General features: G+C 43.3%; 1 pseudogene; it reads left to right on the forward strand.

The window, feature by feature from the left end:
- The first annotated feature begins 7,476 nt into the window (after window positions 1–7,476).
- Window positions 7,477–24,538, forward strand: part of LOC148014409 (uncharacterized) — a 48,983-nt pseudogene continuing 31,921 nt past the window's right edge.

Below are 24,538 nucleotides of genomic sequence, written 5' to 3' on the forward strand. Positions count from 1 at the left end.
CGCTACAAAGACACATATCACACATGAGTAAAACTATGCTGAATAGTTTATACAATTCATAAAATTTTAAAATATTAACTTAGTACGTACCATGTAATGTGTGATAGAGCTTTTGCCCCATGTTTTCGTAGAAGCTATGTACACCATTGATAAATTCTTGCTTATCTTCATTGTTAAAAACCATCTTGCGAAGTAAGGGAGATAATTTGTTAAGACTTATCCAAACCTTAGCTTTGGCCAATCTTGTTTTTCCTCCATTACTTCGATTAGGAACTACAAAATGTAACTTTTTTCGCCCATCGTAGTCCTACGGTCTACGAACCATGACATTCCCTTCCTCATTGATGGGTACTGAGAGAAACTTCCTAGCCTTTGCTCCTCAAAAGCAAGGCTTTTTTGGCAAGTTACCATATTTTCCTGATCTCTTCTCAACATTTTCAATCGTCACTAGATGCTTGTATAGCCCAATTTCTGATAGCACTCGCTCCATATTCTTACACGTTGCAATGGCTTCTTTTTCTAGTTGCATCCTGATGGGACATGAAATGGGTCAGCACTGGCTATGGCACTAGCCGGACCTCATGCTCATGACACACAAACACCCTCACGGCCTCGCGGACCAGGAGCGTCAATCTAATGCTGAAGGACAAACTGCCCTAAAGCTTAATTCCTGCATTTATAGTTTATAGTCCAACATTTTCCTTAAACTCCTTAGAGGGAGATCCCAAAGTACTTAGGCATAACGCCTCGTCACACACATATAAGAGGCACTCCACCGACTAATAGTCGGAGCCCCACTGTAGCTCTCCTACATAGCAGGGATTGGCCCTTTGATGCGCTGCTAAACATATAACACAAACGAGCACAAAATCCTCTCAAGGTACCAATATTTTACGTTCCAGGATGTACCATTCCTCACTACAATTTTCCCTTAGGACCCAACGACTAACCTATAGCTTAGGACATCCTCTCATGCTCATCGTTGGTCACAACCTAAGGAAGACAGGCGCCATACATCCATGAGGTTTTTCTGATACCTTTTAATTATTATGCTTAATGCAAATCATGTATGGCTATGTGCTTAGACAAAAGAAAGACCAGCATTGTGCATAAAGCATAAAGCATTCTTTCCATGAATTTTACTAGCGCGTGCTGAGTTGAAAGGAGGCACTGATCCATATGCTCATGCTACCATCCTCTTTATTTAAACCGTTTCCTATATGCCAAGTGCAATGCATAAATCAAATCTTTTTTTTATCTTTCTGTGTTTCAGCCCCTCTTCATCTAACTCTTAGTATTTTGCATCATTGATCGATTCGATAGGGTTTCTATGCATTTTTCCCTTTTAAAAGAACAATAAATACACACAAAACATAGAAATGGGGACAAACCGAGGCCAACCTCGTGCTTTGCCATCGTTATAAATTGCACAAACATAGGTATAATTTTCCCTAATTTTTCTCAGTCCGTTTTCTATTTTTTCCTATTTTTAAATCTATTTTTTCCCATTTTTGGGTATTTTTCCCTATTTTTTCAAATAAATAATGACTGAAAATGAAAGTTGATTGTGGGCTATGGCCCTTAGGTTCATTGAAAAAAAAAAACTTAAATTTAGTTGGTGTGACATATCATATTTCTCATTTATATAGCAAAAAACCCAATTTTACCCTTAAAACGCGTGTTTTACGGGTTTTAACACTAATTCCAGCCATGTAGCCTTATATTTTCTGATTTTCAGGTTGCAAACAGTTGAAACTCATGGCAAACAATATCATAATAAACTTTCCTTCCATATGAACAAAGTTTTATAAACCAAATAGCATAAAAAGATCATTTTTCTTTGTAAAAATAGCATTACCGCTTATTTTCAGGTCTTGGTTTCTTGGTCTTGATTACGGAACTGATTTCCAGCATGCATTTAATGCTCAGCATCTTTAAGAATAGCACTCTTCATGTCTTCATCCATCCGGAAGCAATCCGATCTCATCCGGACAAGCTTTCCTTCACCATTCTTCATTGTCTTCATCCACACAAGAACAGCCCTTTAAGGGAGAGAGAGGAAGGAGAGAGAGAGACTAGAATTGACTCTCTTCATTTAGGCCACCATTGTACGTGCGAGGACAGGCGATAAGACCAGCCAAAAGAGGGAAGATTAGCCCCATGATCGATTGTAAAGGTTACTCACAGCCTGCCATCTCCATCTCCATCATGAGAGGGCGCAAAAATGGGGTGTGAAGAGAGCGCATTCATCCCTCATTCTCTCTCCACATTTTTTCATCTTGTATGCTTAAAATTTTGAAGGGGGGGTGCAAACTCAAAAGGCATGCCCAATTTTGGCCTCCCAAGTGTCCACCGTTTCATATCTTGACCATTTTGTGGCCATTTCCCTATCCGGGCTCCAAATCGAGCTCTGAAAAATCCTGGACGTCCAGCTCGACATCCCGCATTGACTGGAAACTCCTAAAAACCCACACGGTAGTCTAAAAAATTATAAAAAATACACAAGTGTCGCTCGGGCGCCTTTTAAGAGTTGTATTTCACTTGGTGCTTAAAATCGTCCTAGCTGGAGCCGCCGCCTTCGACGTTGAATATTTTTCCCTTGATATTCGTAATTTTTAACTATTTTTAAGCACTTATTGGCATCAAAACTCCGCTCTTATTGGCGACCACGGGATAGGGCAACTCAGCCCGTCGAATCCCACAACAGATCTGCACAAAACAATCAAAGGAAGTGTCAAGTTGATACAAAATAGATACATATTAAAACACATCACAATGCTCACCCTATCCCCTGACAAAACCAAGGCATGACATCCACAAGGAGTAGGCCTAGCATAATTTGATAGAAAGTCCAAAGCTAGTCACTAACCAACTGCTCCAATACGGCCAAACTAAAAAGAACTATCAAAGAGGTTACCCTAAGTGGTGGTCTGAACTACCTACCTAACTAAGGACAACACAACTAGAAACTCCTACTAGGCAAGGACTCCTATAGCCTGATCACGAAGTACTTTCTTTAACACATTGTTTCTTTTAGGTTTTTATTTCCATACTCGGGCATGTAAAAAGAAGGGAGCTAGGCGTAGTGACCCAAGGAAAATAGGGCATCGGTCTCAGGTCATGTCTCGGTACCCAAGAACCTACCAAGCCCTCGCAAGGCGACACTTAATCCTTTTCTGACACTCACTTTTATTTTTGCTCCAATCTTCCTTACTTTCTTCTTTTCTAGCAAGACGCCACCCCTAGGAAGACAAGGCATCGGCTCGGGGTCTGACTCGTCCTTAGGAACCTACCAGGCCTTCGCTAGGCGATGATCAACTACTCATAAATTTTTCTTTCTTTTCGATTTTTTTATAGGGGTTAGAATCCCTTTTTACACACCTTTGTATATATTTGTCTTCTTTTAAGATATTCAGGATTTCTTTCTCTATCATCATTTTCCTTGTGGCAGGCTTCTCTAACTGCCTCACACACTAACAAGAACTCCTAGAACAACTGCCTAGCACGCTAGCAGAACAGGGTCACTAGAACTTCCTTCTAAAACAGGTCTTTCGATGCCTGGCAATGTCTTTACAAGAGGCAACAACTACTTAGACCTCCCTCAAACATATCCAACCTAACCCTCGGACTTCATGCCTTGGATGCCAGTCCCCAACAAGAAAGAAAAATCCCCCAACAAGTAGACAGATACATACAACATGAAAACATATTACTCGTAAAGGAGAGATATCACCTGGATAGGGCCATGAGAAGAGTCCACGCAACAAAAGGTTCTTTTCAAGCTCTTCTTCCGAACCTGTCTAGCACAGAACTAAAACAAGAAACCATTAACGGCACCTGTACTAAACAGACAACTGGCCCTCTTGGCCTAACGAAATCTGGACATAATATCCAAAGCATCTAGCCTTCCTAGCTTAAAACTAGATAGGTCATTTTAATCCACGTAATACTGATGTCCTTGGCATATATATCACCCCCTATCAGACTACCCAGGGTGCCAAAGATAGCATATCATAGGTCGACTAACCCCATGCTACTCATGCAAGTTAACTAAAAGCTTGATCTTGTATTTTTTTATCTTAGGTTTTTTTTTTTTTTTTGTAGAGCTACAAGTCCAAGCCTTTCCACAAATAACTCATCAATAAGGCCAATCCCTTCTTGGGCACTATGAGCTAAATGAACAGCCTCAGTGGGCTCACATGTCCCACATTTATTGTCATCCGAATAAACTGGTCGTTCAAGCGGCTGAGTGGCTCATTTGGCAAAAATAATCATAGCTTTATACTCATTCTAACCTCCCCTATTTGGGTTTTCACATAGACCAGTGTTGCGACGCAAACTAGGTAGAGCTTCAAGCCTAGGCACATCACATGGGTGTATCCCAAGGCAGTGTATATTGTCAGATGTATATCCAGTCTTATCCTCTTGGGGGTTCAACAGAATATATCCAGATGGGATCCTTGGCCTTGCATCCGAAACTCCTGCCATACTTTTGGAGATTTTGGGTTTCCAAACCCATCTCACATTTCCCTTAATATTCTTGCATTCCCTCAATTTGCTGCACTGGTCTAACAAAGTCAATGCAAACTTATCCCTATGGCCAAATGGCCTCACATCCTTATGACCTTTGTGAAGCACAGGTGGACTTTTAGCATTTTTCATCCTCTTTACAAAAGATGCCTTTACTTGTTTACGTCCACACTGCAAAAGTTTCCCCATAAGAACCATGCTTTCACTGGAGGAAACAACATCCACCCGGAAGCATGATTCCAACACCAAAGGTCTCGCAAGAGCCTTACTAGCAACAAAATTAGAACCACACACATAATGCTTATCAACACTCATGGGCCCATTGGTTCTATCCATGTTGCCATCACAACTACCTCTCGTGGAAGTGTTAGAAGCCCTTATGGGACTTACACGGCTTGGAACCTTTTCATTGATAGGCATGTCATTACTATGCATAGGATGGCCATTTTCTGCTTTGAGATTTTGGCCACCAAGGTTCCCCTCATAGGCTGCCTTGGTATCACCAAGTGAGTTGTCTTCTTGCAGAAATGGTTGGAAGCTAGGATGCACTTGTACTGAGTGGGGAAAACTCCAAAAGTTTTCCCAACATCTCTGAATATGACCCTCATAATCAATGGCATGCATTTTTGCTTCCTTTAATGACTTAGGATTCCGCAGTCCCACTTGGATTTGCGTATTAATCTCTAAGCCATTCAGAAAGAGCTCACATAGCACATCATCTGGTAATGCACTGGCTCTTCTTGGCCAAAGCCTAAGAGTACTATCAAAGGCTCTAGCATACTCTTTAACAGAAAGATAAGACTCCTATCTAAACTGCATAAGCTGCCCTAAGACCTGAATCATAGGGAGCTACTTTTCATACTCATCTAGAAATCTATCACAAGACTCCTCAAATGATTTGATCGACCCTCTTGGGAGGCTCCAATACCATTTCCTTGCCTCTCCCTTCAAGGTACTTGGGAATACAAGCATCCGATGAATATCGTCGAACCCACTCGCAATGCAAGTTAGGTCATATTCTCTTAAATGAATCATCGGATCCTCATTTGGCAACCGTGATCCTCAACAAAATGGGCCAAGTTTTTCTAACCCTACAACTTCTGTTTCTGAGTGACGATCATGTTTTAAGTGTGGGGACGTTAGTGGATGGTCTGTGGCGTGGTCCTAGATCCCTGTTGCTTGGTTAACCCTATCCGTTAAGGTCTTAAGTGTGGGGACGCGTCCCTGCGTGTCTACATTGCATATCCTTCTGCATATGACTGTTTCCTTGCAGTTTTCCTTCATTCCCTGATTTTGCTGTCCTGCCATGTGAATGCATCCTACGTTCACCGAAGTCCAAATCTAACCTTATAGCCCTGTTCCTCCCTTTGAACTGACCATTTTTCCTTTTTACCTACCCTTGTTTTGGTGCACGTTTTTCGAGTTATTAAATTTTGAAGCATTTTACGCAAATTAGCCGGTTTTTCCATGTGAACGCGCTTTTCTTGCTTCAGAACCGTGATCTGATGTCATAGCCTTGAAAACCACTTTTCTCCCTGATATTTTTCCTTTTTACTCCGTGTCATTCCAATGCATGGTTTGTCCAATATTAATTTTCCGGGTATTTAAGACATTTTTGTGCGTCTTTTTGACATTTTTCCATGTGAACCTGCCCTGTTTGCATCGGAATTCCAATTTGATTTGACAGCCGTGTCCCCTATGCCTTTCCCCACCTTTTTTCTTTTTTCTCCACCCTCTTTCGACTTTTGGATTTATTATTATTAATTTTTCAATGAGTTTTCGGACGTGTTTTTGGTGTTTTTTGCATATGAACCCCTCCTACTTCCACCAGATCTGCTGTTTAACATGACAACCCTGTGCCATCCCTTCTTGCGGACATCTTTCCTTCTTACTGCATGTCATTCCGGTGAACGGTTCGTCCCATATTAATTTTCGATCCCATTTTCGGGTTTGTTTTTTGGATTTTTCCCACGTGAACGTGTCTTATCTCAGTCAGAACTATGTTTTGATGTGATAGGATTGTCGGGCATGTCTTTCTACACATTTTTCCTTTTTCCTGCACCTCGTTCCGATGCACGGATCTTCCGATATTAATTTTTAATTGTGTTTTTTGCCCCTTTTTTGTGTTTTTGCACGTGACTGCCCTTTACCCCCCCGGAACTCCCGTTGCACATTTTTCCAGTCTTCCCCCTGCCGTCATGCCCACTTTTTGTTTTTACGTCCTTTTGTTTTGACGTCCGGATTGGGAATTATTAATTTTTCTTTATTTTTTTGTGTTTTCGCGCGCCTCGTCCCGCGCGTGAACGCGGCCGTTTTCGATTTTACACGTCTTAACGCACCCCGGTCGCATCCGCGTGCCTCGTCCCTGCATCCGGGTGCCTTTTCAATCCCGTCATGGCAAATTTTTTTACCCCGCCCCGCGCACGCGCGCGGAACGGGGGGTACGCCTCTCCTTTATGGGCCCCCTCGCCCATTTTCCCCCTTTGAGCTCCTGCCCATCTTCCCACCCTAACCTACCCCCAACCGCTACCCCTAACCCACCCCCTGGGCACCCCGCCCATTCCCATCCCTAAGTACCCCCCCTGGGCACCCCTCTGGGCACCCCCCACACCCTTCCACCCCACCACACCCTTTCACCCCTCCCCACCCTTCTCTCTCCCCGACCTCCCCACCCCAACTACCTCCCTCCCTCTCTCCCTTCCCTCTGCCTGCGTGCTCCCCTTTCTCCATCTCCCTCTCCATCTCACCCTTCTCTCCTCCCTCACGACACCCTCCTTCCCCTCCTACTCCTCTTTTTCCTCTCTCCTTCCTTCCCTTCTTTCCCCGCCTCCCTCCTCCCTGCCATTCTCCCTCCCCTCCTTCCCCTCCCTCTTCCCCTCGCTGCCCTCCTAGACGTCACTACCCTCCAGCCTCGCCGCCCTCCAACCGTGACATGCTTGCCGCCTCATGCGCCTTCCTTCACCAGTGCCGCCCGCGTCTGCAGTGCCCCTCGCCATCTCCTCTCCTGCCTCCGGCGCTGCCTCCCTGCGCCCTTCGTCTGATGACGATGCCTGCGGCCGCTCCAGTGCCTTCAGCCCCGCCCCGCCTTCGCTCGAGACGCCCCCCGCCGTCAACGCGCCGCCCCGTTGCCCTCCAAGCCGCCCGCGCGCGCCTGCAGCGCCATTTGTCAGCCGCCTCTACGCCCACCGTGCAGCATGTCGTCGCCCTCCAGCAGCGACACACACACCAACCCACCTCCTCCCTAGCCCCCTTTCCCCCCCAGTTCACACACACCCCACCACCCCCCAACCTAACCCCCATTCCCACCACTACCCCCACCCCAGCACACCAAAATCCAACCAACCCCCACCAAAGCCCCCTTCCCTCCACCGGCACACCCGCAAGCCACAACCCTTCATAAACCCTTGTTCCCTCCCAACGCACACACACACACTAAACCCCCCCCACAGGCATACCCGCAGCAACCACCCCCCTCTAACCACTGTTCATACGCCGACAACCGCATAACCCCTTCCTCAGCCACTGTTCCCACCACACACGCAGATACCATTTTCCGTCCTTCGACACACGCGTAGGTGTGTACGCACGTGTCTGTTTGTGCGAGTGTGATTGTTCGTGATTGATCGTGCGCGGGTGCGGGCCTTTGATCGTCGGTTGCTGCCACGCAGCTTATTTCTGGGTATTTTTCCAAATTTTTAATTCACACCCGAAACCTTTTAAACACAAAAAAAAAACAATAAAAAAATAAAAATTAAACATAAACCACCCTTTAACATTCTGAAAAAATTCTAGAAAAATCTAGAAAATTTCCTACTATTTCTACCACCCATGGCCATATTTTTCTAAACCTGTAAATTTCAGAAAAAACATTTTTGACCATTTTAAAATTCCAAAATCTTTTAAAAATACCAAAAAATGAAACAACTTCATTAAAAATACTTAAAAACTCCAAATTAATTTCTGAAAAATTCCTAACACCTCCCTTAATATTTTTAATTATTTTTTGCATATTTTTCTAAGTTGTCACAATATTTTATTTCACACCTAAATTCCTTAAAAATAAAAAAAAAATCAATAAAATTAAAAAAAATTCATCCAAACACAAACTAAACATCTAGACAAAAAATCCAGATATTTTTGGATTGAGGAGAGCGTATTCTTTGCATTTCCATACACCCACTACCAGGTATTTTCCCTTTTATTTGTTATTTTTTTCAGCTACCCCAAAACCCACGGTTAATTTAAAAAAAAACAAACAAACAACACACAAACGAAAAAAAACAAACAAAAACAAACACACAAACAAATACTAAACAAAAATGAACCCTACACACCACCATGGCATGCGCATTCGTGCTAAACAAACCATTAATTAAAATGAACCAGCCCGTCACAAGAGCATGCGCTGGCAAAAAAGCGCTCCACATCACCTTAATTTGTAATCAATGAACTTGCATTTAGAGACCCAATCTGGGTATCGAAGTCCGGGATTCGAATTAAAGCACCGCTTCCACCTAATAATTGGTAATTAAATTTTTAAGAAGGAACCGTCGTTTTCTTGCTAAGGTTTATCACTTAATAAAACTTCACCCATTCTTAATAAGTTATTAAAATGAACATTTCATTAAATTAATTTTTCCCTCACTGCACTTAATTCCCTTTTTTAACGAACCCGTTTCGTGGGATGGGTATGCGCAGTCTTTGGAGTTATTTTCTTGGTCAAACACCGGTTTATCAACGATGTGGTCTTGATGTGTGTAGGTTGTTGTGATGTTTTGGTTTAGTGTCTTTGTTACGGTTAAGGGTACGGTGTGCCATTTTTTTCTTTTATTGCCTGATATGGGGATTTGGGTGTTTGTATGATGCATAGCATGAAGCTTTCGGTCGCATATGTCTAGAGGCCATGTCGAATTTTTTCTAAGCTGTGGTTTTGCAGGCATTCTCCTTGATTGTCTGTGTTTGTGGTGTGTGTGTAACCATCTGAATGGTGCCTTCTCATGCTCCTCCCCCTATCCAGTATGTCCCACTAGTCAGTAGGGATTACTCTTCCCTACTCACTTTTAAGCCCCTCACGAAGGCGGGACTCGCTGCTTTTGTGGCTACCTCCTTTCCATTGCTTCCAGAGGATCCATCGTTGTGTGACGAGTTTATGGCCTCCTACAGCAAAGGTGAACCTTTTGTTACCTCTCTTCCCTCCAAAGGTGAACCTTTTGTTACCACTCGTCAACTTTTTTCTAATGAAGAGATTTTGAAGCTGTTACAAAAACAGACAAGGGAAATGCTGGATGTTAAGAAGGTGATAAACTCTTTAGGAGTTTCCTTTTCCATGATCACTGATCCCGTGTGGAAGATGGTCTGTCAGTTTCTCCATTACAGGTTTATGCCTGCCAAAACGCCATCCCAATACTTATCAAAAGAGCTTTTCACAGCTTCAAGGATGGTGTTGAAAGGAGTCGCTATTGATTGGAGCACTTACCTCCTCACTAAAATGGATCAACATTTCGTCAAAGTCACCAGGGGTAATGTTACCAATGTCACCTATGGATCATACTTGTCTGCCTTCTTGACCTATTCAGGTTTACAGAAGAGTGTGCCTCCACCACCTCCATCAGATCCAGTACCTCCTCCTCCACCTTCAGATGAGTCAGAACCCATTGATATAGAGGATGATGATTCTCCACCTCCCCTGGTCATACAGCGCAAACGCTTGAAGCGGGTAGCGGATAAAGCTCCTTCAGTTCTTCCTTCAGTGCCCATTCCTGCTACCTCTGGCAGTGATCTCCCTGGGTATCTCACTTGTAATAACTTGTTCAGAGCACATCGCGAAGGTTCGTTGGATATATCAGTTCCCTCACTGAACAGTCTAGTCTCGGGAGATGCAATTCCTTTCCTCTGTAAAGATATTCAAAGTTCCATTGAATTGTCAGTGATAGCATGTGTTCAACAGCTGTATGCTTCCTTTTATGAAGAGCTGATGCAGTCTAAGGACCAGTTGCATAAGGCAACATCCGAGTTAGCCTCTGCTAAGGATACCCTAGCAGATTTGTTTAAGCAGATGGAGCAACAAACCTAACTGGTTGCAACCCAAAGAGATGAGATATCTTCTTTGAAGGTTCAATTAACAGAGGCTCAATCCGAGGTTACTAGCCTTTCAGAGGAGAAGAAGAGGATGTCCAGAGAAGAGCAGGAGTTCCAAACTCTCTTAGATGAAAAACTTTCAGCCTTACAGACTGCTAATGACACAGTGGAATCACAAGCCTCCCAAATCAAGCAGTTGCAAGATCAACTGGCAAAGTCACGGTCTGTTCCTCCAAGCCCTAATGTTCCCTTGATTCCTTCTCTCTCACAGCAGGACTTGGCTGCTCTTCAGAGACATGCTACCTTGTGTCCTCTATTCCAAGATAAAGTGGAAAGATTGCAATCCAGAATGGATTTGTTATGGTCTACATTTGAGCAGTTTCAGGAATATGTTCCACCAGATCATTCTTTCTTTGTCCACTACCACTTACAGAAGTTGGCCTTCTACATGAAGCTTTCCACGATGGATTTACCTCTTCCAGAGGATGGATGGAGTGGGGCTTGGTCTGCTGAGTTGTTGACGGAGGTGGTAAGGATGGTGTTTGAAGATTCTGTCACGACAGATACCATGTTGATGTCCTACATGTATCTATGAGGAGACTTGTTGATTCCAGATGAGGTGGATATGGCATGGTATGTGGGAGACGTGGTTCTACAAGCTGTTTTGTATGTCAACCATTTGGAATTGTGCATAGCTAACATGTTCCAGAGTTACTCCTCCAAAGTGGCTAATTGTCCTGATAATTCCTGGCATACCATGATTGATTCTGTGGTCCTGAATCAAAGACAGAACACAGCCCCTACCTATGCCCAGAGTACTAATCAACTGAGGGTGGATCTCTTAGCTTATCTTTCAAAACATAATCCGTTTGATTCTACCTTTTTTGATGCCTATCAGAGAAGATCTCTCTTAGAACCTTCTGTTCCTACCCTCCTGTATTACCAACAAATGGCTCACCGATATGATCTATATCTTTCCCTTTGTCAATCTAATTCCACAAATATTTTACCCCTTCTTTTCCAACCTTCATCTTTCCCTCAAATTCCCATTTTTACATAATGCTCCTTTATTGAGGATAGAGTATTTTCCCCTTCTCCACCATGTCCTTCTCCATCCATTCATGTACCTTCCACCTTTCCTATTTATCAGTTAACACCATTCCTTAGTGATTCCCTACAAATTTCTACCACTTCTTCTTTAAATTATTCTTCCTTTTATGATTTTGCCTACCCCTCACTTCATCCACTTTTCCTTATTCCACTTCCATCTCCTAACACTTCTATATCTCAACCACCTCAGTTAGTTAGTGACTATGACGGGTTTGATAATCAGATTTCTAGAAGAAGGGGATGGAGCTCGAATGATTCCCTTACATGACCTTAGATAAATTGGCCAGTAATTCCAGGAGAATGGACAGCTCTGCCAGTCAAGCTTATCAGAACTATATTCATTTTGCTCAGCAGTATTCACAGTCTGCAGATCCTTCAGTGAGATTAACTGCTCACTTTGCTTGGTACTTGGCGTATATGCATAGGCACTCTTATAATGATTCCAAGCCTATTCCAAAGTTGTGAATGAATGTCAATGTGAGCATTGATTCCCAGTAGCTCGATATATTGTATTTTCATGCCCTTTGTTTGCCTAGCAGATACCTTGTCCTATTGGAAAGGATGTGCTGTCTTTAGTTTTTTCAAAATCCTCCCAAAACATTTGTAGATGAATCCTTGTCTATGGATCGTTTCCGAAATCATCAATCTTTCAAGAGGGATCATCTTCATTGATGCCTTTCCAATGTATGGTGGATGCTTTTTAATGAAAATCTCTCTTTTGTGTTATGTGTAGTGTTTGTGTTGTGAGTTACTTTATGTAAAAAGAACATATTGGATTGGATTTCATGCGAGCTACATTTTGGAGAATTGTGGTGATGGGGTCGTGGTTGGAGAGTTGACGATGCTGATGCAGATGAAGAAGAAGAAAACTCTTATATCCTTTATATGTTTGTTGTGATTTTTAGTTTGATAAGCAGTGTTAATGTATAAAGGCTTTTCCTTTCGTTGTATTTTTATATTAGATACAGGTTATAAGTTGGGGTTGTGGTTGGATGGATTGTTTTTGAAGACATATTGAAGATCAAAGTTGAGCTTTTGAATGAACTTGTATTCCCTTTTTCCTGGGTCGCGAGGACGCTTCCTTATTAAGTGTGGGGATATGTTGAGTGTTGAAATGACTTGTTTTTTGGCTGATTTTTGTTGTTTTTGAGAGCTGAATGGTTGATTTTATGAGATGAATGATTGGTTTGAAAGTGGTTTTGAGAGTTTTTTGGATGATATTGATTGTGTTTTGGAAGTTCATGATGTTTATCAGTGGAGATATGAGGTTCTGTGATGATCTGATAGGTTCTGATTGGTTCTGTATACCTTTTGTATAGCTTCTGTTTTGTTCTGTTTTGTTCTGATTGTCTTTTGTAAGGAGGGATGAATTGATGATTGATGATGATTGAGATCTTGTGAAAGCTTATTGAGTGAATTTTGATAGTTTGGAATGGTTTGAGTATGAGTTATGAGGTTTTGATGACCTTCTGTAACCTTCTATAGGTCTTCTGTAGAGCTTCTGTCTCTATTCTGTTCTGTACTGTAGCTGTTCTGGTACTGTTCTGTGAGACAGTTCTGTATGCTTCTGTATGTGTTCTGATGAATGAGAGTGTAGCTTGGGAAAGTTTTCTAGTCTTGGAAAGAGATGAATACAAGTGCAAAAGAGCTGAAAGAAGTGAAAGAAGTAGCTGCTGAAGACTCAAGTGAAGACTGGAGTGAAGTGACAGTAGTGAGCTATGAAAGGACACTGTAGTGGCTCTGGTGACTCTTCATATCAGACATACCTCTTGGGAGGGGTATCCACGACCTAAGAAGGATTATTGAGGGTGATTTTTGAGAGATTGTAGTGAGGATATGATGTATTATTGATGGAGAGAGAGAGAGAGAGAGTCAGAGATAGCCAATTCTACTAAAACAGAGTGATTGTATGTGAGAGATTGAGAGAGAAGACTATGAAGATATTGAAGATGAATACTATGTGATGTATTTCCATTCAAAGATGGTGTATTCCTTTGCTTTCTTTGTTATATTGATGGATTTTGTGAAGATATTGAAGAATATGGTTGATTCTATCAAATCCGTGGGAGATCTACATGATGCTGTATGAAGATTTGTTGTGCCTGGTGTTCTTTTCTTCATTGTGATCATATAAAACATAATAAACAAGCTTGTTGATGATACAAGATAGATTTTCTTGCAAGAGAATTCCCTTTTCCTTGGTGTTCCTCTTGGGGCTCCAGCTCCCTAGGTATATCCTGCCCTTGATGTGCCCTGAACAATTGTGGGTAATGCTAAAGGGCTAGGGGACTAGGGACGGAGCCAGCCGACCAAGGTCACTGGACGAGCCTAATTTGAGGACCCCTAGGTGCTGTGCTATGATCGTGGGTGCTTCGTATATTTTTCTTCTTTTCTTTTCTTTTTTCCTTTTTCATTTATTTTTTCTTGTGCTTTTGCTTTTGCTTTGCCTTTTTTTTCTTTCTTTCTTTTTTCTCCTTTTCTTTTTGGACTTGCCTAAGTACAACCATTGCAATATGTTGAGGCTATCAGCCTTTCAATGGGTTGGGAAATGTCAAGCTTCGAAGGCTCGGGAAATGGATATTATAGTGATGATTGTGCCCTAGCCTCGTTGTTAGAGAAGCAGTCGTTGAGAGGGGAGATACACTTGAGATATTGCAACCCTCTTTGGAACATGCGATGTTGGTACAATTGGGGTAACAGCTACCATGAGTGCTCGGCGTAGAGTGTAACCCAAAAAGAGGAAGTGGTTAAGATCATGCTTTGGCCCATGCGAATTGGGCACTCGCACGGGTGATCTTTGCTTTCGAAAGCGTGGCTTTGTTGCGGCTCTTTGTAGGGTCGGTGGACTTGCGGTGACTTGGGTGTATTGAACACTTTCGCACAAATACCTACATCAACCTGCATCCGCTTGTCACTTCATGAGAGTACATGCACGGCATATGCCGCAACTAGAATAAACCAGCGCAACGCAAGGAAGCATCACTTATCTGAATTCCATGGTGTTGGCTTAGATACTTATCACCTACGCTTGATTAGCTTTTTCTTTTTCTTAAAGATGTGAAATATATTAAATGCAGATATGAAAAGTTTGTACAATTGGGAAACATGTTAGCACTTAACCATTTAAAGACAAAAAGTCATGGCCATGTAGCATTTGATAAGCCTTTTATACAAGATGGGGCTACTCTATTTGTACGAGGCGGGGTGAGTCTGGGTGGTCGAGCGACGGAGGCTGTGCTGGTGAGGGGATCCTGTGAGGCTAGACAGTGAAAATGTCGCTCGGGACCTGAATCGTGTAGTCCCTGGCCGCAACTATTTCCAAAATACTTTTAAATAATATCAAATTCTTGCTTGTCTCGAGCTGTCCTCTCCTCTTTCGAGCACCTAGTGCCCGAGCATATGTTGGGGGCCTGCATGACTGGTGTTGCCACGCCTTTGTGCTCCCTTGAGCTTCTATTCCCTTGGCTTGGAGATTTTTTGGTTTACGTCCGGGGAGATGTCGCTTGGAGCCTAATTTCTTTGCACACCTTTTGAGGCTAGGTACGTAGCACTCCGACGAAGAAACTTGTGTTGCATGCTTCCTTCGATGGTGGATAGTGTCTTTGCAAGCCAGCTACACTGGGTGCTCCATGTCTGCTACCGTAGGGGGACCTGCAAAATGCGAACCAAGGATTAGACCTTGAGACAAGACAAAACTATTCGCATGGAAGGGATTATATAGTGGGTTATCAAGCGCATATGACGAGGAGGCGAGAGGTGAGGCATGCAATGTTTGTAGTAGAGGGATGGCCCCTATGATGATGTTCATTTGGCCTCCAGCCACCATTACCAGATCTTGGCTTATGCTAAGTTGCGTGGACTGGTTGTCATAGAGTGGAGTAGGGATCATCCTTGGAAGGATAGACCGGAAAGGGGGAAGGTGTATAGAAAGGGACGGTACCCTATCTACACCCTTAGAGATATTGGTCAGAGCTTCATATGGTGGTGATGAGGGTTGCATGCCCTCCACATGGAGGCATGAATGGTCACACAACTTCTAAATGTGTGGTGTGAGGAGGACTTGAGGAGCTTAGCCTGCTAAACCCAACTCTTCTCCCTGTGCTTGACTATCATTGCATGTGTGTGTTGACATTGTCTATACAGGGTCACAAAATTCATTGTTTATTTATGTACATATTTACAAATCCATGTCACTTCTCGAGGATAAAAGCCAATTGTAGAACTCTGGATTGTACTAGAGTGTAGCAAACGCATCTAGTACTTGTGGCAGCTTACTTAATACCGATAGATATTTTGCAACATCAAGTAGCATGGAACCTTGTCTGAGTCTACTGGCAACATGTAACTCCTCCTCAGTGAGAACCTTATCAAACAGAGAGTTCTCTTGGCTAGTTTCAGCTAAGTCCATACCCCGAATGGCAGTCAGCACTCGAAAGGAAGTTGGTGCCACATAGATTGGGTCTCTTTGAGATCGCCATTTGGCCAATCGCTCCTCTGAGACTGTCATGATCTGGGCTCCTAGTTCGGCCATTGCAATGCAGTTTTCTCACCAACATTGTTCAAATTGACTTGACCCTCTGATTGTCACTTTAGTTTTTCTATCTCTAAGAGATTTGGTTGGCAGAGTACATCATTGAATGTTACAGCTAAGCATAGTTTGTTGGCTTCCTCGTTAGAGATGAGTCACATGCGTTCATACAGGAGTCTCTAATAGTGCTCATCAAGATGTTCTTGCTCTTCCCAGGATAAGGAAAATGGCAAGTATTCTTCAAGCTGCTCTTTAGGGAATGCGCCCATGTCTGCCAGGACATAGACACATGCGAACATTTTGAGCTTAGCATCCAACTTGGTTAAGCATTCTGCGACACTTCTATGTTCAATGAGGGCTTGCTCGGTTACTATCTCATGCAAGGTTCTAGGAGTTTTCCTAGGCCTTAGCATAGCTGGGGGCTCAGGCCTGGATTCCTTATGCTAGGATTTCTTATGCTTTTAGGGTTTCCATGTTTCTCTTGAGGCTTTGTTATTTCGTCACGGTTCTCCTTGGATGTGACTGGTATAGATTTGTCACCCTGTTGTGACAGCATTGTATCCACTCTTGATTGGTCAATGCGAGTTCTATTGTCGGTGGATTGAGTGTTGCAAGCAACCGTTGATGGTAATGACTGCTTTGATTTTTTAGAGCACATGGATGTGTCTGAGGTTTCACCGCTATTAGGAGAGGCATCAACGGGGTCATTGGTGGATGGACTCAATACTTTATTCCTCAGCTCTCGAGCGCTCTTAGTGTCAATGTTCTTAGGGTCCACAACCACCTATAACTATTGTTGTTTTTGTTGTTTTCTCCTCTTTTTCTTAGGCAGTGAAGGTGCATCTTTCAAGGACTCAGGACCCTGGACTAGGTCAGTCGTCGTTGATATGTTTAGTTGGGCCGCATCTTTCCCCTTCCCTGGTGTGTCCTCATGGGACGTAGCTACACCGTGTTGGATAGCCTTGCTAGGTTGAGAGGGTACAACTACCTCTCTTTTTGGAGAGTCTAGCTCTTCAGTCAATTCCCTTTTATTTAACTCCTCTAGCTTAGGCTTTAAGCACTTTGAAAGTATTGGAGTTGTCAAGGATGCTGGTTGGGGCACCTCCTCCACAGTCAATTCCCTTTTGTTTAACTCCTCTAGCTTAGGCTTTAAGCACTTTGGAAGTATTGGAGTTATCAAGGATGCTAGTTGTGGCACCTCCTCCACAGGTGAACTGCTAAGGACACATTCTGCAAGGGGCGTTGTCACGGCCAAGGGCTGTGACTGATGTGATCCCTGATTGGAAGTAGTAGCAGCTAGTCCAGTGGGCTGGCTACCCTTGGTGGATTGCAGTGTCAAGCCCCTAGGGCGATCGGAAGTGGTCATGTCTTTTGTTGCCCTTTGAGCATTCACTTGTGTAGATCAAGCATGAGTTAAGCTAGTCACATTAGGTTGCATAGGCATATCCTTGGGCCGAGAGCTACAGCTAGTGTCATGTCCCACCTCTTGGACATTTGGAAGCTTAGATGGAGATAGAGATTGGGAGTGAGCAGCCGTCCTTGATGACCGCTACTGTGCTTCTTGTATCTGTTTGGAAAAAGAGGGTGTAGGAGATCTAGGATTCTTAGATGGACTTGACACTGGCTAAATGATTTGCTCGAGGCTATTAGACGATTATGCCATTTGCTTTGTTGAGCAATCAGCCTTGCCATGAGCAATGTTGTACTTATGACGCCTGTTATCCTCTTGGGAAGTCAAAAGCTCCTTGAGCACTAGTAGTCTTTGTGCACGCTCAATGGTTACATATGACATCTGCTTATTAAGCATGCTAGGCTGAGGCTCTTTCTTTCGAGCACTCATGTTTGGTTTCTTGCCTCGAGACCTAGAGTTTCTCTTAGAATTCCTCCTGTGCTTCGTTGCTTTTGATGCAATCTGGTCTTCAACTGATAGAGATGGTTTAGCATGGGGGTTTTGGTACCCAAATCCATCGGCTACCTCCATAATACCCTTGAGCACGTACCAAAGCTTTGGATATCCATGTCGACATTGTATTGACCCCCATCGATGCCTTCGTCTATAAGGCTTGGGCTTCTTTTGGGGTCTTCTACGATATTTGTAAGTCCAAAGCCTGTCCTTGGCCTTGTCTCTTGACCCTCTTTTTTCAAGCATGGCCTCATTCACTAGTTCTCGTTGTTCAACCTCTGCTTGTATCAACTCTTCCAACAAGTCCTTGCTCTCGTTAGTAGGTTTGAGTGTTATGTTAGCATCTTCCTTGCTTTTCCCTCGAGGTTTGATAAGGTCACCCTTTCTAGAGATTGTGACTATCCTCACACCTGATAGTGTCAGGTGTATCCTCTGTGCTACATAGTCAGCCTCACACTTGGTCGCCCTTTTGAAGGGTCTTCTTAGGAGGGTTTCCTTTCCATAATTAGCGCTATTTGGAGGAACATGAAATAGGATAGGCAAGCTTTCAGTTTCAATTTTCGCAAGGATTTTGCACTTGCCTATGAGTGCTTGTGGGTTTCCCTCGTAAGGGCTAAGAGTTACATTAGTTGGTTGAGCTCTAGTTGGCCTAGTAAGGTCCATGATTCATAGGTCAAGATATTAAAATCAGCTCCTTCATCAATCAGAGCATCGATAGTATACTCTCTTTTCGCGGTGAGTTTGACCCTAAGACAAGTAGATGGTACTATGTCTTCGTCTTCCGGGTCTTGGCTTGTAAATTTAAGCCTTATGACAAATGCCCTTGAGTCCCAACTACATGACCAGATGTGGATTCTCCACTGATGTCTTGGATCGTCAATGTAGTGCTATTCAAGGAGCATCTATTGTCCGGACTATCATATCTAGTCATTCTTGCTGTTGTAGCTTGATGTTAATGCTTTCCGCTTTGACTAGATATAGTCTGCGTATGTGTTTTTTTGCAGTGTGGCCTTTTTTCCCTTATTGGCTAGAATGGCCCATTGATGTTCTAGGGTCTCTATTTCTCTTTGTTCGGGTATGGACTTTTGGTTGCTCTTTTGCAAGTGAGAATCCATACTCACATAGAGCCATTACTACACTAGGGTCTAATTTGGAGGACCTGTCACGACGCACGTTTTCTCTCCAACCTATTGGGGGAGGTGCGGAGGGGGCAGAGCTCTCTCTGCAGGGGTCCGGGGGGGTAGTCCCCCCCGGCGCGCAGGGCCATTACGGTAAATGCCATGCACAATTTAGAGGACCATTTATAGCCAAAATTTGAACTACTTGCTCTAAGTTTCAACCCAGTGATGGATCTATGATGTGCCTTTAGCTCTACATAGCCTTTGGGGTCAATTTCAGGGCTTAGATGCATCAAGATTTGAGTTCTAGATACCTGTCCAATTTTGACAAATTTTTTTGTTTGATTCTCAGATGTCCAATTTTCAGGAGTCCGATTATCAAAATCAGACGTCCAATTTTGGTTGGTTCGATCGGCCCAGTGGTCCGATTTTGATCACGTCCGATTTCTGGAATCAGAAGTCGGATTTTGACAACATCCGATTTTGAGTGGTCCGATTCCTTGCGTCCGATTTTTGTGTGTCCGATTCTCAGGTTTCGAGTGCCCGATTTTCAAAATCGGACAGTCGAGTGTCTGATCAGATAGACAAAGGTAGTCTGATTATGGGACTGATCTGATTCTGGGACTGGTCCGATTCTGGGTTTGGGATCGAAAAAGTGGTCCGATTTTCGAAGAGGTCCAATTTTTCGGAGTTGAACGATCCGACTCCAGAGATCGAGCAAACCTATTCTGGGACTCGGACGAGAACTTGTCCGACGGGGCAGACGACGGCCCGCGAGTTGCGCGCAATGCCTCTAGGCCGACGTCTACTTCACCAAATCGTGTCATGCCTAGATGCAAAGCAACAGAGGGAACCACCTAGCATACCTGGAAACAATGTGGTGCTCGAATTGTTTAGCACTTCAACAGTCTTGCCACTGCTCTCTCTCTCTCTCTCTCTCTCTCTCTCTCTCTGGCTCTCAATCTCACTCTCTTCTCAGAAGGCAAGATGTCAAAGGTGGTCTTTCCTGGTTCCTTGGGCCTCTTATTGCCCCATTCTAGCCTGTTGTAACTTCAGAAGTTAATCCCTCATACTCTTCCATCCAGAAATCTGCATTTATGCCCCTATTTCCCTGTTTTAGCCTGTTATATCGCAACAAAAAAGCCTATTGTTTGCTTCTTTTTCTTTGTTTTTTCCTACCCTAAATGCATACAAATCACAAGAAATCACCTACACTACTCCAACATGCTTTTCCAAATCCAAAAAACCAAAAATCTACTTGCTAAAGAGATCGAATACCTCTTCAAACTCCGTTGCTTCTTACCTATCTACCTCAAGCACCGGTTCGAGGAAAACCCTACTTCAATGCTCTATTCGAAGCGCGCAAGCGCTCAAGTTGTTTCAAGCGTTTCAAGTCGAGTACTAATGGCTACCTCTCACATAGCCGACGCGCCATCCATATCTACGAGTGTAGTGAGTTTACCTCCATGCCGATTGAGTTACCTCCTCTCTCGCACACTCTGGTAGCTCCACGATCCAAGTGCAAGCTTCAAGCAAGCTCCATCCTCAAGCTCCACGCTCCAAGCTCCATCACCACAAGCCAGACAATAGAAGAGAAGAGAAGAGAAGAAGAGAGGAGAAGATGGAGAGCTTCTCCTCCCCAGTCCCTCACCATCACACACTCACTCCCTCACACTCTCACACTCCCTCTCTCAAGCACAAGCTCAAGCAAGCAAGAATAAGAAGAAGAAGAAGAAGAGGAGAGCCACTTTTGGCCACACACAAGAATGAGCTTCTTATTTACTTTTCAACTTTATATACAAAACCCTAAATCCCTCTTGGGTGGTCATCTTCTTATCCCCTTTTTTACATGGCCAGCTGTGGCCCTTTTTCCCATTGTCCTCCTATCTTCCTAGCTTCCTTCCTACCACCCATCTACCTTTACAAATTGCACGGGTGAGAGCCCGACGCTCCTTAAATTAAATCACGATGCGCTTGCGCTCTTTTACAAAAGTTTTGACTTGCGCTTTTCCTTGTGCGCCTTTTTCCCTTATTTAGGACTTTTCTGCGCTCCTTGTGTTTCTAGATTTTTTTTGGCACGGCTTCATCTTCCGTTTCACTTTTGCCTTGGCCTTGTCTTCTGCTTCAGCTTTTTTGGATTTTCCACCTTTGTTTGTTTGAGGGTTAACATCAACATTGCAGTGAGCTTGCTTTTTAAAGGTTCGACCTAGCAGTGACTCCGTTCCTATATCTTTAGTGTTTGGCAACACATAAAAGATCATTGGTATGCTCTTAGACTCGATAGAAACTACAAACCTACACTTCCCTAGGAGTGCGTATGATCGACCCCCATATGGGCTTAGTTTGGCAGTAGTGGGCTGTAATTTTGGTTTGCCAATGTGGGTCCAATGATCGCGGGTTAAGACATTGAAGTCTGCTCCCTCATTGATCAAGGCATTGAAAGTGCATGTATGCTTGGCAATGACCGTGATGTAGAGGTAAGCAAGTTCTACAGCTTCCTCATTTTCATTATCAATCTCCGTGATTGTGGCTACTCATACCTTGATAGGGGGTTCTAACATTGGTGGTTCATGTAGAGGATGTGTGAGAGGGTAGTACTTCTTGATGCAGCTGCCATTGAAGAAGCCTATGTCCTCACCTTCCAGAGTCTTGATTTTGACATTACCATTTTTCCGCTGATGGCATGAACCTTGAAAGCCAATTAAGTCTCCATGTTCAAAGTCACGTTGCTCGACATGCTTATCAAACTAAATTTTGTGTCGTGTTTTCTTGCATATGAGCACATAGGTAGCTAGAAGTCGAGTTTCCAAGGGGCGTTTGAGTTCAGCTAGACATTCCGTCCATGCCTCCTTCCCTTCCTATCATTCATGACGTGCGATCCTTAGGCTAGGAACAAAGAACTCTACGGGTAGAATTTCTTCAGTTCCATAGGTCAACCTAAAAGGTGGCTGGCCTACAGTTGTTTTATAGGCTGTGCGGTAAGCCCACAAGGTTTCCATCAACTTGTTATCGCACTCATTGTGCAAAGCTGAGACTACCTTGGTCACGACATTTACTAGAATTTTATTTGTGGATTCTACTTGGTTGTTTGCCTGAGGGTAGTGTGGCGAGGATTTGCTATGGATAATTAGAAAGGTGGATAGAAGATGCACAATCACTTCATTAATGAAGTGTGTGTCCTGGTCGCTAACTAGTTCAATGGGGCAGCGGAATCGTGAGATTACGTGCTCCAATAAGAACTTGGTAGTCATTCTAGCATCATTCTTTCTCATAGCTCTTGCTTCTACCCATTTCATTAGATAGTCAGTGGGCAATAATGATGTACTTGGTATGCGAGTATTGTGCCGGAGGACTAATGGGTCCTATGAAGTCAATTTCCTATTTTTCAAAGGGTTATTGTGCAATTATTGGGATTAGCTCCATCTCATCCTTGTAAATCGGGACCTTTGTCTGCTGACACTCGTCACATTGCTTAACAAATCATAACACATCGCGAAAAAGTGTCGACCATCACAGTTGAGATTGTAGCACCTTGCGGGCTATTGTATCTTTACTAAAGTGTCCTCCAGTGATTCCATTGTGTTCCTCTGAGAGTGCATCGTGCATCTCATGCTTGCATGCCCATCTATGCAACAATTTATCTTGCCCTAGCCTATATAGCAGGCATGCTATCAACTGATATGCTGGATCTTGAGGATAAGTTACCTAAGTTGGGCTTTCTCTATCGATTGTTCAAGTAGTCCATACTCAAGCACTTGGAATGTGACGTTTGCTCAATATGGCGTCAAGTTGGCTAGAAGGAAATCTCTCTTGCTGGATAGACTATACAAGTATACATTGGGTAACTTATCGAAAATGCCTTGTCCAATGGCCTCTCCCGTGGGGATGCATGACCTGTGTTGGCCATGTAGTGCTGCTTTCCTTTTCATACAACCACGGAGAAGTAAAAATCTAAAAGCAAAAGGAGCCATCAGGCTATGTGTCTTGTAGCACAAGGTTTGTTTACTAAATATAGCAAGGCTTGATGGTCCACAAAGAAAGTGAAGGCATAACTAATAAATAATGCTCAAATTTCTCTCTCCCGTGGGGATGCATGACATGTGTTGGCCATGTAGTGCTGCTTTCCTTTTCATACAATCACAGAGAAGTAAAACTCTAAAAGAAAAAGGAGCCATCAGGCTATGCATCCTGTAGCACAAGGTTTGTTTACTAAATATAGCAAGGCCTGATGGTCCACAAAGAAAGTGAAAGGCGTGGCTAATAAATAATGCTGAAATTTCTTCACGGAAAATAGCATGGCCAGACCTTCTCTTTCTATCGTCGAGTAGTTCATATCGGTCTCAATGAGTTGTTTGCTAGCAAAGCTCATTGGATAGTTGAGATTGTGTTTGCCAAGTTGGCACAACACTGCCCCCACAACGAATTTTGAAGCATCAATATACACGTGGAAGGTAATGCTCCAATTTGGGGCTCGTAGAATCGATACTATGGTCAGATCATTTTTCAATTCCTCATATGCATGTTGGCATTCTTTAGTCCATTTGAATATAATCAATAGTTTGTACAGAGGTCTAGCAATCAATGCATAATTTACCACAAGCCACTCGTAATACCCCGTATGTCCTAAGAAGCATTGAACTCCCTTATAGTTAGTTGGGGGTGAAAGATCAACAATGACCCTAACTTTCGAAAAGTCCATGGCAATCCTATTCTTCGACACCACCTGTCCTAGGATGCATTTGTGCTTTACCCAGAACTAGCACTTTAAGGGATTTAGAGAGAGATAATATAGGTAACACCATTCAAAGATTGCTCGAAGTTTCTCTAAGTGTTCTCTAGGTTGAGTGAACACACAAGTCATCTACAAAGACTTCTAACTCTTTCCTAAGCATGTCTTTGAATATGGTATACATAAGGCATTGAAAGGTGGCTTGAGCATTAGTCAACCCTAAGCGCATAACTATGTAGGCAAAGACACCCCACTCAGTGGTGGCGAATGAAGTCTTATGCCTATCGTCATGATGCACCAGCACATCTGATTGTATCCAAGGAAGCCGTCTAGAAATTTGTAGGCCTCTTTTCCCGCCACTCTCTTGAGCATGTACTCGGTATACGACAATGGGTAGTTGTCCCTCTTAATAGCAGCATTCACCTTCTTGTAATTTATGCACACTCTAATCTTTCCATTTTTCTTCATTACAATGACTATGGTGACACCCAATCTCTATGCTCAATTTTATAGATGAAGCTGGCTCTCATCAGCTTGTCAAT

This window comes from Lygodium microphyllum, chromosome 25, assembly GCF_053477565.2.
Source record: "Lygodium microphyllum isolate KBCC chromosome 25, Lygodium_microphyllum_v1.1.10, whole genome shotgun sequence".
NCBI lineage: Eukaryota > Viridiplantae > Streptophyta > Polypodiopsida > Schizaeales > Lygodiaceae > Lygodium > Lygodium microphyllum.